Consider the following 14,331-nt stretch of genomic DNA (forward strand, 5'->3'; position numbering starts at 1 on the left):
TAGATTTAGAAAAGATTGTGGGTTTTTTTTCTGAATAAAACACACCATTGCTTATTTAGATCAATAGTTGGCATTGGTCCTGTTGTCAAGCTGCCCTGAAGAATGTATGCATATTTTTGAGTCACTTGCAATATGACTGTCTGAAGAGCTGCTTCTCAGGGGGTCCAATCTGCTCTCTACGTGCCAAGATTAGTAAACAAACAGTCATGAGAAAAGTCTGTTCCTCAAAAAATATATAACCTTTAAGTAATTAGTGATATAGAGTAGATACGGTATTGGAACAATAGTTCTATGGTATGGCTAAATTTGTCAACTTATTCTTAATACTTAATACTTTTAGACAGCAAGGTGCTTGTTTTTTTTTTTTTTTGAGTAACCAATTAAGACAATGATTTTTCAAAATTTGAGAACCACGCTTCAGAAAAAGGTGCACGTTTTTCTGTTAATTCCCATCATAATTGGCATTTTATAACAAATCAAGTATTCTATAAACAAATTAATCTCTGTTGTTATTGGTTCAGTCACTGTGAGTAACTTTGAACATTCTTTATAGCAAATATATTAAAAAGTGTTTGATAAAGTTTGATAGTATTTTTTTATTATATGAGCCTTAAAGAATTTTAAGGCTTAGAGCAGGTAGAAGCTCTTTAAAGGGATAGTTCACCCAAACATTTTTAATCTCTCATCATTTACACAAACGTAGATATTTAGAAGAATATGTCAGCTTTGAAGGCCCTCAAATGCAAGTGAATGTGTACCAGAATTTTTTAACTCCAAAATGTTCATAAAGTCTGCATCAAAATAACACATAAGACTCCAGTTGTTAAATCTATATCTTCAGAAGTGATATGATAAGTGTTGGTGAGAAACAGATAAATATTTAAGGACATTTTTAGGATAAATTCACCTCCCTGCCCAGTAGGTGGCGATATGCATGACAAATGTGAATCACCAAAAACAAAAGAAGAAGAATGTGAAAGTGGAGATTGAAAAATTTAGAGATTGAAAAATAAAAAACTTAAATATTGATAGTTTTCTCACCCACACATATCATATCGCTTCTGAAGATCTTGATTTAACCCCTGGAGTTGTGTGGATTATTTTTGTGCTGCCTTTATGTCCTTTTGGAACTTTATTTTAGTACCCATGAACTTGCATTGTATGGACTGACAGAGCTAAAATTTTCAACTAAAAATCTTGGTTTCTTTTCATCAGAAGAAAGAAAGTCATACACGTCTGGGATGGCATTAGGGTGAGTAAATGATGAGAGAATTTTCGTTTTAGGGTGAACTATCCCTTTAAGGTAGCTAACAATTGCAGGTTACCTCTTTTTTTACAGTGGGGATCCATGTGAAATATCGAAGCGATTTTCACATACAGCATGTCAAATAAAAATTCTTAAATTCGTATTTGATAAATTAAGGTTACACACACCCATACAAACAAACCCGCTCTCTTCTCCTCTCCAAAGATGAGTCCACATCAGAAGAACCAGCAGAGGCAGAAGTTGAAAAATGGGCTAGAAAAAACTGAGATTATGCAATGATTTTCTACCACCATCAATCCAGCGCAGGCATGACGAGCGCGTTTAGCTCGCGTCTCGCGTGGAGGTGTAGCCTACTATAATATAATAGATGAGCAGGCGAAGGTTAAGCAGAGACCCCAGGCCCGCGAGGGAGCGCGGCGCATCTCTGCCGCAGAGATACAAGAGGCGACAGAGCAGACAGAGAGAGGAAGAGGAGAGAGACGAGAAGCACTATATTAATCTTCTCCTAATCTCGGGCTTGCCGACGGCCGAAAAGCACAGCTGACTTTATTTCTTGTAACAACTGGAGACAAATGAGGATGCTCGTTATATTACTTCTGATAAAGTACGTGCGGGAAAGACAATAGCCCTCAATTTTTCATTTAATCAACCCCTCGATGTGATCTATTTCAGCAAATGATAAAATCAATCAATCAAGTGGTATTAGACACAAGAGGGGAAAGGGGCAAATGTTTAATTTTACCATGTCGGTTGATACGGATGAAATATACACGGTATAATGAAGAGGCCTTTGCAGACAGCACTCAGGTCCGGACTAATACAGCTGATGAGGAGCGATTCAAACCGGCTGCAGGTTCCACTACTCAAACCCGGGCAGGGCTGGATTGATGAAAGAGAAGCACGGTGTGATCTGTAGAATCTTAATCTATCTCCTTTGAACGGCTCATTCGTTACAAAGATGACAGTGTCTTGTTATCGATTTTACACTGAGAGATCAATCAGCTTCTGGCCTGCAGCAGGCAAAATTTACAATCTAGGCCCTGAAGCCCAGACACAGACCCACATACACACACCCTGTCTGAAAACAAATCAAAATTAGCTAATCTGAGCAAAGGAATCTGTTGCTCTGGGGTTCAGCCTACAGACAAACACATGTGCACAGCCAGCCCCTCTATCAATCACACAAACTCGCACATACACATGCACATACACATACACTACATACTGTTCATGCCATTGCAGCATAGTTATTGAAGAACTCATCTCTTTCCTTTACTATTTGTTATGTTTTCAAGGAAGCCCAAATTCACCTCTCTGTAACATCAACAAAAAATAACTTTATGAGTACACATCATTCAAGATCCACTAACAATTATTAAATACTTCTTCAGATTACTTGTAGTTAATGTAATCACATTACTACTTATTTTACTTTTATACTATTTTCTAAATATTAATAGTATTTGGTTTTCCACTCATTTAAAATGTCTAGATTTCTTCCTCATTCATTGTCACATTCAGCTGTCACAGAAACGCTAACAGATGTACATATAAATTTATATTTTAAATGTAATATGCATATTACTTTACTATACATATGTACTTAAAAGTAATTACTTGAATTGAAAGTCATTAACTTTAATCTGATTACAAGAATTTAAAATGTATTTTTACACTACTTTTTACTTAAAATATTAGATTACTGAAACCTATTAATTTGTAATCAGATACACCCAACACTGTTCAAGATTATATAGCATTTTAAATATGTAAAGGCCTGTTATGTGTGCCATGTGCAATGTTGAACTCTGAAGCAGCCTTTGTGCCGTGTTGGGAGTAACGGAATACATGTAACAGGATTATGTATTTAAAATGCAAAATATAAGTGTATTCCAATACAGTTACAATTTAACATTGTAATTAGAATACAGTTACATTCAAAAAGTATTTTGATTACTGAAGAGATTACTTTGCATTGTATTGTCATTTGTTTCATTTAATATTTAGTCCTTTCAGATGGAAATATTTATACATATAAATGATGCGATCCAAAATGCATTTGAACAGCGGTGAAACACTTTCTTATGAAGTGTTACATTCATATGAGCAGACAGAGAAGTACGTTTGAAGTTTGGAGCAGAAGAAGTAGAAATAAACCTTGTGTAAATTGTCAGCTTTACGCTAAGCTAAACTTTTATTTCTAGACATTTTACATACACGATCATATTTTTTTATCAAGAAAATTCACATTGGATCATAATTACTTTTTTCTAGTAAGACCATTAATATTAGAGCAAAAATATTATTTTTGCTAATAATTTTTTATTGTTTTCGTGTAAAATATCTAAAAATCCTTAAAACAAGATCAGTTTGATTAATCTTGTTTTAGAAACACTGCATAAGATATTTAGGTTTTTCAGAGAATGTATTTTTATCAGGCCCTGCGATGGACTGGCGACCTGTCCAGGGTGTCCCCCGCCTTTCGCCCAATGTTCCCTGTACACAGGATAAGCGGTTGACGATGGATGGATGGACCCTCCCAACCCTGCCTATGGGCCACACAACACTGAAATCTCTGTATAAATCTTTAACAGAATTAAAAGGAATTTCAGCATTTGTGGCATAATGTTGATTACAACAAAAATATATTTTGACTCATCCTCGTTTTCACCCCCGTTTACAATGGAAGTGAATGGACTCAATCCATAAACGTCAAATTACTCACTGTATCAAATGTACATCCACAACACGCAAACATTATTCATGTTAACACAATGTTAGTGTAATAAAATAACATACTAACCTTAATGGTGTAAAGCAATATCACAACTTCATTGCCATGACGGTGAAACAGTGGAAACCCTAACTCTAAGCGATTTTATCACATTCAAATCATGTAGAACAAAGAGTTTATCACACTAAAATCCTGTTAACATGTGTAGTGTTTACATCTTGTGGCTATACTTTTAAACCACTGTGTAATGTTGTGTTTATGGACTGGCCCCATTTACTTACATTGTAAGTGCCTTACTGTAACCACAAGTTTTCTTTCTTTCTTTCTTTTTTCTTTTTATTAAGTAAACAAGGGTCAAGTCAAATTTTCTTTTATGGAAATCAATATTATGCTATAAATGTGGTTGATTGAGCTTAACTTGTATTGAACCATATAATATTTTCAACAGTGTATTGCAGAGGATTATGTATATATTTTCTGTTCAATACAGATTAGATTGTAAAGAAATGTATCTAATCTCTTTGTTTGTGGAGTGCATTCTGGGCTTGATTGGACAGTGTCTTAGTGGGACTGAATGAGTGGCATCTTTCATCAGCTCACACCAAACCATGGCATCAGCAAAAATACATTAGATTAATGCCTTTAATGTGTGAAATTCAGAAAATATAAATGTACTTACAGCAATGTATCTTTCCAACCTTTTAGTACAACTGTAATTTTTTTAACTTTTAAAAATCAGAATAATAAGGGGTCTTTTACAGTAAGTGCTTCTAACAACATACATAAATATGAGACAAACAAAAACTGTCAATATAATGTCAGTATTCTGAGAATAGCCTAAAACGCACACTTTACTATAGATAAAACATTCATTTGAATCCAGAGTTAATATACTTGTTTTCAAGAATCTGACAAAATATTTCACCAGCTGAGTCCTTAATTGGTCCCCGGCACAGAAAAGCAGCAGTAAATGAGGGTCAGTCAAAAGCAGGGCATGACCTTGTGGCTTCTGCGCCTCCATTTGCTTTGACAGTCTCTGCCTCAAAGATATTTCAAATGCAACATCATAGCAAACAAATGACTCTTTATCCTCCATCAGTTATATAAAGAAATAATTGGAATCTGAAAGTTCATTTACAAAGGACTAGCCATCGCAATCACAGCTATAATGTATGGGTGTGGGGCGAGAAAAAAATACATAATTGGTTTGGTAAAGATCGCTTTCCATTACACCATAAAGCACTACACAATAGAAAAGGTCACCAATTAAGCAATCATGAATACCAAGTACTGTGGCTGATGAAAATAGGCCAGTGGTTTAAATAGATTTGCAAGCAATTTACCTTTTCACAATGTTGGCAATCTGATGCAATTTGCTTGCAATTTTGCCGGCTTTCAGTAGCACTCCAAGTTGACACTACATGGACCAAATGGACGAGCAGCACACACAGAGAAAATGTAAAACTATCTTGGCTGCATCAAGGTATCAGGACGCCGCTTCATCAGGAAAATTACAACAATTAGCATAAGTGGTTAGGAAGCAACATTTTAAATGTCAACGTCTGAGGCAGTGGCGGAGGCTTGGGCCAGGGATAGACGAGAGAGAGCGCGTGTCCTCTGCGATGGACTCGTGAGAAACACATGAGGCAATCACCCATCATGCAGCCCGGTCTGATGGGCCCGCAATTGCTGTGACATTCTACATGTCGCTGGCTGTCATTCTCCGCCACTCACAGTATTTTTCTTTCTGTTTCATCCATTCTGTCTTTCTAACAGTTTAGTGTTTTCCTTTACTGCAGAAAAAGCCAACATAATTGTTCATGCATGGACACTTTCATCTACCTTTTCTCACATTTGTGGCTATACATTTCTACCAAACTTTTGAGACAAATGCTTGACTCTTAAAGGAATCGTTCACCCAAAAATGAAAATTAGCTGATCATTTACTCACCATCAGGCCATCCAAGATGTATTTGAGTTTCTTTCTTCATCAAAACAGAATTTAAGATTTTTAGGATTTCATTTCAGGCCTCCTCCTTTAAACAATGCAAGTGAATGTACTAAATATTTTGAATAAGCATTTATTTTCCAAAATGCATATTTAGGGTGTATCAAAATAATCCACATGACAAATAAAGTTCTTCTGAACTCAAATGATTGATTATTTTAGAAACAAAATAATACTTATATACTTTTTAACTACAAATGTTTGCTTCTGTATATCTCTGTGACATGCGCTCATGAGAGGAATGATGTAAACTTGTGTGTGGTATCACCTGTACCTGTTGATCTTTCTGTTTAAACCCTCTAAATCCTCTGAATCTCAGTAAATGCTCTCACAATTGATTTCACTAACTAGAACTTGTGTGGCTTGAATTCAGTCATGTAGTCTATATATTTCTGCTAAAGAAAAAGCATAAGTAGATAACACAACGGCATTGCTCTGAAATAAAGTATGTTTATTTACTGCAGTTTTTTTTATTATTTTGAAATAATTGTTTGTAATTCAATTTTATATTGTTTTGAAATGGTTTTGGTTCGTGAACTGTACTTGGTCTGTGGTCCTATGCAAGTTTTTCTTGTAAACAGTTTAACTTGTTTTACTTTAAACAAAGGTTACAAATACTAGCCACAAACATTCCAGTTAGGGGGGTTTTCATTCCATTTTCTTTGTAATGTCGAATATTTCTTACCATTGCAAAAGCATTACGATTCCATGCCATTTAACCCTTGAGAATCATTTAATTTAATCAAAAGAACTATGAAGAAAGAGACTTAGTTCACTGGAGATCAGATTATTTGATATGAGATACAAGAGATGGCAGCATCTCAAATGTTTTATGGTATAAAAATGCCCAGGTAAGATTTCTAAATCATCTGCATGGACTGACTAGGCGCTGTCAAGCAGTTCACAGAAGCACCATGGAAACAGCCTGTCCATCAACACAGCAGTGTAGTCAAAGTTTAAAACCTGTTAAAATGATTAAGGAGAGGATCTAAAAAGTACTGTGACATAAATTGAGTATTTACTCAGATGTGCATTTCTTTATACATATGTTTGTGTCAGCTCTGTGTGACACGGACCTTGAGGCTTCAAATGCGTTTTTATTGACATTCTGCACAGTGCCAGCACAGGGCATAAATGTCTAAGATGGTCCTAATAGCTTTGCTGTAATTATGTTTAGAGATTTGGCCCTTATGTGAGCGAAGTAGGAAGTCTTGACTCGTGTCATGGTGAGTTTAAAAGCAGGCGTGGGCACCGCTACAATTACAGAACAACAGTTCTCGTCATCAACTCTTGTTTCCAATCTTATAACCACTAGTCAAAGATTATCAGTGGGTGTAGTATGTAGAGGTTAGTGCTCTGCTTGCCCTGTGTTGGTAAGAATCTGCCTACAGAGAGTCCTTGATTAAAACATATAGATTTACAGTAAGAATCAAGATTCATCAATAGGAGGAGGTATGTTCATGCGTTTTAGTTAATTAATTATGTCAGAATCTACTATCCTGACAGTGGGGTGTAATGCCATTTTCAATAGACAAGGTTGATGAACACTTGTACAATTTAGTTCTTAAAGAAATAGTTCACACAAAATTTTAATTCTGTCATTATTTACTCACCCTCATGTCATTCCAAACCTGTATGCTGTTATTTTATTTATTTATTTTTTGGGCAGAATACAACTTCTTAGAATCTTCTTGTAGGTCTGTGACTTACCACATCCATTAAGCCCCAAAATGGACAAAAAGCACCATAAAAGTATTGTAAAAGCAGTCGATTCCAAAGTAGCATAATTGTGTGATCAAAATTGTGTGATCATAATTGTAAGTCATATGATTGCTTTGTTTGAGGAACAGACCAGAAGCTTAAAGGAATAGATCACCCAAAAATGTAAATACTGTCAATATGTGGGTAATGATATGATAATCTTATTGGTTCTCTTTGTATTAATGTTGCTGTAATATTTTATTTCAACTCTTTATTAATTATTTGATTTCAGATGTCAACTCATGTCCAGGAAAAGATGCAAGAGGTAGGATGGGCCAACATGGTACCCACAGTACCCATGTTCTCACGTTTGAGGGGTAAGCATGTGTATACATGTCTGTTTGTGTGTGCATGAGTACAGATGGACATAGCTTATTCCCTTTTATTCTGCTCTTTTGTATCAGCGTTCTCCATAATTATGTCTGATGAGTGGTGGTAGCAGGGGTAGGGAGGGCTGGGGCTGTCGGACAGGTGACCGAATGGGGGAGAAGAACCTGTGGCAGCCCCCTGCGCCATCCGGCACACCGTATCCCCATCAGACAGCTAATTACGACAGACACAGATTTTCCCCAATGTAACAGATGTTGCCTAATCAGTCCAGCTTTGGAGCTCCCCACGCCAGCTACATTTCATGCACAATTTAACTATCTAAAAGGAACAAGAGACTTAATGCATTGTAAGGCCAGCACAGCTGTTTTGCTAAGAGAGACAGAGAGAGAGAGAGAGAGAGAGAGAGAGAGAGAGAGAGAGAGAGAGAAATGAAGAGAGAAAGTCGTCAATAGCAAAGTGTACTTTATTTAATTCAAAGAGGGTGTTTATAATGTAATAATGCTAAAGTGCGGTTATAACAGCACTGCAGGTGCCAAGGATTTCAGCTCCACTGCTCACTCTTACTGTACACAGGATATTTTTTTTTTATTTGTATTTTTTTTTGGCGGGGCATGTCAACCTTTTCCAACCAAGGGACCCCCTACCTAAACTGTCAACCAACCTAGGAACCTTCTAATTAAAAATGATTGACTTTAATGTAACTGGCATATAATCACTGTACAACAATAACTGTATAATTCATTCATTAATAACACTAGAAAATATTATTACATCTAGGGATGTGCCACGGTGGTCAACTAATCTACTAGTCTTCCAACAACTGATTAGTTAATTAGTGGGGTCGACTACTAACATTAATATTTTAGTGGTGTTGGTTTTAATGGGAGACCTAATTCTCAAATTAATTGAGAGACGCAACTTCTTGGAGAGCATTTTTGCATGATGATAGCTTGCTGTGCATAAAAGTGAATAATAGTCTGCACATTAAATCCCTCTGCAAAGAACTTTAATCTTTTTTCTGATTTAAAGGGGACATATTATGCTAAATCCACTTTTTACATCCACAAAAAAATCCACATAATTATTCGTCCCCAGTGTGTGTAGACAACCAAAAAATATGGTAAAAGACATCCCCTCGTTTCTTTCCTTTCCCCATCAATAAAACAGTGTCTCCAAATGTGCCGTTCAGGTATGATGCCCCTTATGATGTCAAAAGGGGAAAGGTACCACCCACGGCTGGTGAAGAGATCTGTCTGAGTAGCTTAGATCCGCCCTCATTACATCGCTAGAGCCGCTTGTGACTACTGACTGCTCTGACTGCTTCATCAACGATGGTTAACACAAGGATTTGCTTCAAAGCTAAGGATCAAGGATGGATCGATACAAACTCTCTGTGGCCCAATTTCAGATTTGCAAGTCGTATGTTTCGCACTTTATACTTTTTTAATGTTTGCCATTTGGCTTTCTGAATTTACTTGTTTGCACGTTGCACGAAATACGTATGTTGTGAAAACATTGTGCATTGTGTAATGTAGCAATTTGTCCCTAACTACCTTATTCCATAAAAATGAAGCTGTAGCTCTGTTTCAGTTACAAAATAAACTGATTGGCGTCCTCCACAGTCCCGCTTGAGTGGTCATGCAATGAAGATTTTCGTGTAATAAAACCGGTCATTATTTCAAAAACGATTATAAAATGATAATGGTATTTTCGACAGATATAGCTGTTTTTAATATTTCATAACTTGACCTTTGTTATGCACAATACAGTAAGATGATTGACAGTGTGTTCGCAGTGTTACTTATAATTTTGTTGTGGCCAGATATCCATGGCACCAGCAGGAAAGCACAGCCCACTTCTAGAAAAAGGTGTGGGGAGCAGCAGCTCCTTTGCATTTAAAGCTACAGACATTAAAACAGCCCGTTTGGAACAGGGCTACACAACAGGGGTATAAAGGCATGGTAGAATAAATGGTCTGTGAGGCATTTTGAGCTGAAACTTGATAGACACATTCTGGGGACACCTGAGACTTATATTACATTGTGTAAAAAGGGGCATAATATGTCCCCTTTAAGTTTTGTCCATTGATGCACTGCTGTTGTTACAGCCATCAAAATGCTGCATTAAAGATATAGTTCACCCAAAAATTAAAATTCTCTCATCATTTACTCACCCGTATAACATCCCAGATGTGTATGACTTTCTTTCTTCAGCAGACCACAAATGAGAGAATTTCTCTGCTCTTTTGGTCCATACACTGTAAGTAAATGGGTGCCATAAATTTGAGGCTCCAAAAATCACAAAAATCCATATGACTCCAGTGGTTAAATCATTATTCTCCTCCCTGCTCAGTCAATCTCCACTTTCATTTTCACTTTCACATTCTTCTTCTTGTGTATATGGTGATCCTTATTCTTCAATCATATACCCTCTACTGGGCAGGGAGAAGAATTTCAAGCAAACATGAACTTAAGTATTGATCTGTTTCTCACCCACACTTATCATATCACTGTGGCAGGGTGGAGAGCGGGGCCAGGTCGTGATCCTATGCACCCGGTCCCGTATTAGGCTAATTATGCCTCTGTGAGGGTTAAAGGCTGACTGCAAAGAGGAGGCGAGAACCGGCTTGATAATATCACGACCCGGCCCCGCCCTCCGCCCTGCCACAATCACTTCAGAAGATATGGATTTAACCACTGGAGTCTTACGTTTTCTTTTGGAGCATCAACATTTTGGCTCATATTCACTTGCATTATATGGACCTACAGAGCTGAAATATTCAACTAAAAATCTTAATCTGTGTTCTGCAGAAGAAAGAAAGTCATACACATTTGGGATAGCATGAAGGTGAGTAAATTATGAGAGAATTTAAATTTTTGGGTGAAATATCCCTTTAACAATACATTTCAAGACGAACACTATCAGACGTTAAATCATCTACTGAGATAATGCTCCTGTGTTTGAGGTGCTTTGGAGAGATTAAAGTATTTTGCAGATTCGGTCTGAAACTGCTTAAATAAAAGATTGCAGTAAAATATGTTTAAACTGCTTGATGTCATAAACTAGATGTGTACCCTCGTTATCTTGCAGTTCTGCGCTTTTGAGTGTGCATCGAGGATAACCTTGAGAGTCCTCAGCTCTCTGTTTACATCGAAGCGTGTCATACTGCGTTCAGTTCAAGTGGTTCCCTTACGACTCAGTCCACTTGACATTGCGTAGTCACACATATGGGAAGTGCCTTCATACACTACCTATTTGAGACCTCTCAATAATAACACCAATATTTTAATATTGGCTGTGGTGTTTGAGCCCTGCCTGTTTTGGCACGAAACTGGCCTCTATAAAAACAGGTGCACAGACACCATTTCCTTGGAATTTCTTCCTTCAAGACAGCGATCATATCTTGTCTCGAAGCCCTCTACCTTTCGCCATCGACACACACGAGCCAGCTGACGGAATCCTCATCGCAATGTGAAGACTCTCCGCTCCCCTGCAGTGCTCCGGCAAACATCTCTCCACCTTGCCACTTCGCTGGTGAACGAACCTCAGCATCCTGATTCTCCATAGCGCGTCGGCAGGTGTAAAGTATTCTTTTAAAAAAGCAATTATACGTATGTACGCGAGACTTTTGTGCCGCTCTGTATTGAAGCCTTTCTTATTTTTTTACTGTTTTCATAAGATAGTTTTGGGCAAAACATTTTTTACGTTATTTAGCCGGTTTATTTCTTGCATAACCATTAGTAATCATGTTGAAAAGATGCTTTGAGCATTAACATATCCCTCTTAATCGCATCTGATTGGGGTTACGTGATCATAATGGAGCCTATATTGTACATAATTACCTTTAACACCGCCTAGTCATTCAAACAACTGACCAACTAGTCGATTATGAAAATGTTTAGCTTTGCACATCCTAATTACATTATTCTTAACTAGTTTTGACCAGGTTTCTTATTTTTATCCTTTGCCATTTCCTGGATTGTTCACAAAATTTTATTCTCCAACTACTATCACAGAAAAACAATAGTTTTAATTATGATTTTACACTCTATAGAATAAATCAAATTACAAGAAATTATAATTTATTGTTCTTTTTATTAATAAAAAAAGCTATAGATCCAACTATATAGATTTTGTTTTTATTTATTTTTATTTTGTATAAAACAATTAAAAAAAGAATTCTATATAAGTCCACAGACCACCTACAGCTGTGGTTCTTAACCAGGGGCCTTCAGCCACAAGATAACATCTGGCCACAAGGTAATTTAAACAAGATATTAATATAATCTTAATTAAAATGCTGAAAAAACTGTAAAGAATCCAAATTTAGGCCTAACATGTAACAAGACAAATTTGTCACTTCAATGCACTAAACCATCTCAAAATGCACCAGAGCTCTCGTTCAATTTTTATTTATTTATTTCCCACTTTACCACAGAGGACTGATTTTTCATCCCTCTACTGGGTGGTCTACACATATTGTTTTGGACACTGTGAGGCCTTGGAGACAAAAGGGCTGAGAACCACTGCACTACAGTGCTTTCATGGACCCCTGGTTGAAAACCCTAGACCTACAATATGAAGAAGTGTGAGATATCAAAAGTGACTTTCTGGAATTTTCTCTACATTTAGGGGAAAAATTCAAAACAAACACTCAAATACAAATTAAATATATGTGGAAAACAAAATGTAATCTTATGTTCTACAGGCAGACATGTAACACAGCACTATACAATAGGATAAATGTGTCTTGTTTTGATCACCGTACACATGCTGCCACCCCTCGACTGCCAGATTTGAGCATTTGAGATTTGAGGTCTCTCTCCACCTCTCCTTGTTTATCTGATGCATCTGACAGCTAATCTCCATCCAACTTCCAACAATTGCACTTGTAGAGTGCAAAAAAGGCAGGGGGAAACTCTGACTGATGAAATCAGTAAGTATTTATCACAGTAAGCATTACCTGTCAGTTCCTCTGCTTCTTTTTAAAGGGGCATCAATTTCTGAAGAGGAAACCAAGGGCGAGGAATGAAAAGACAGCCAGATAAACAATGACAATGGCCCTGTATATTTCTTTCTCTCTCTTTCTGAAATTATTTTATATATGATGGAATGCTTAGAGCAATGAGACTGAGGGAAAGCCTCCTAAACTCCTAGACACATAGATGACTGAAACGAAAAAGAGAGAGACAGAGAGTACTTGTGTTAAATTAAGTGCTTCTTCTGGAGCGTTTTATTTTCTGAATTCAATATTTTCCTTAACTGGAGTATAGACAAATAAAAAATGTGTGTATGTATTTGTAGTTAGTTAGATTGGTAACAATTTCTTACTTATGTAGACACATACAATAAATCTGAATTTGGGTCCATCTTTTTTTTTTTTTTTGTTTACATGGTTAAAAAAAAGCGACTTTGTTTAACTGAACTTATGCTCTTTAACTTACTCAAAAAATTTTTAGCAACTGTGTTTTGCATTTTGCACATGAATATATTTTCAATATAAATGTTTTTAAATGACAGTTTTCTGACATTGCTAAAAATGTTGCATTATCAATAATGTTCACTTCCCTCCTTGGCTTCTGAGCTTTAAGAAGAAAAAAAGAGGAAGAACAAAACAACTGACCTTTTTTGCCTTGAAATGCCAAAGGAAAAGCCCATGTTGCCATTACTTAGTGACAAGGCATTTCTCAAAATACATTTGGAGAATAACTACATTTCCCCTGAACCTTCTTTTCTGATTTGAGTTGTTATGAAAAGACCCTGGAAATCCCCATAACATGAATACAGATCCCACTTAGCAAGAGGTAGAGCGGTAATTACATGCTATGCTGCAGTCTGTCAAGATGTGGTGCTTATACCTGAATAAACATGCTGCCAATTATGTTTGCTACCAGGATCAGCCACGTATACCAGCATGACCTCAGCCCTCTCCCATCACTCCACTGAGACATTCACCATAATGTTTCCAATAGCACCAAACCTGTCAAAGATACCACAACAGGACAGAACATTGTTCTCTCCCTCTCTCTCTCTCTCTCTCTCTCTCTCTCTCTCTCTCTCTCTCTCTCTTTGATGCTATTCTTGTGTTTGTAATTATGTACAGTATCAATTCAAAATGCAATTCAAGTAGAGAGCATTTGGTAGCATATAGATTTAGACCTGATCCAATCATTAACTCAGAATTTCCTGTCAAGTTCACGCTCTCCTGGTTGTTTCTCTTTCTCTTTTCAT

Source organism: Xyrauchen texanus, chromosome 15 (assembly GCF_025860055.1).
Source record: "Xyrauchen texanus isolate HMW12.3.18 chromosome 15, RBS_HiC_50CHRs, whole genome shotgun sequence".
Lineage (NCBI taxonomy): Eukaryota > Metazoa > Chordata > Actinopteri > Cypriniformes > Catostomidae > Xyrauchen > Xyrauchen texanus.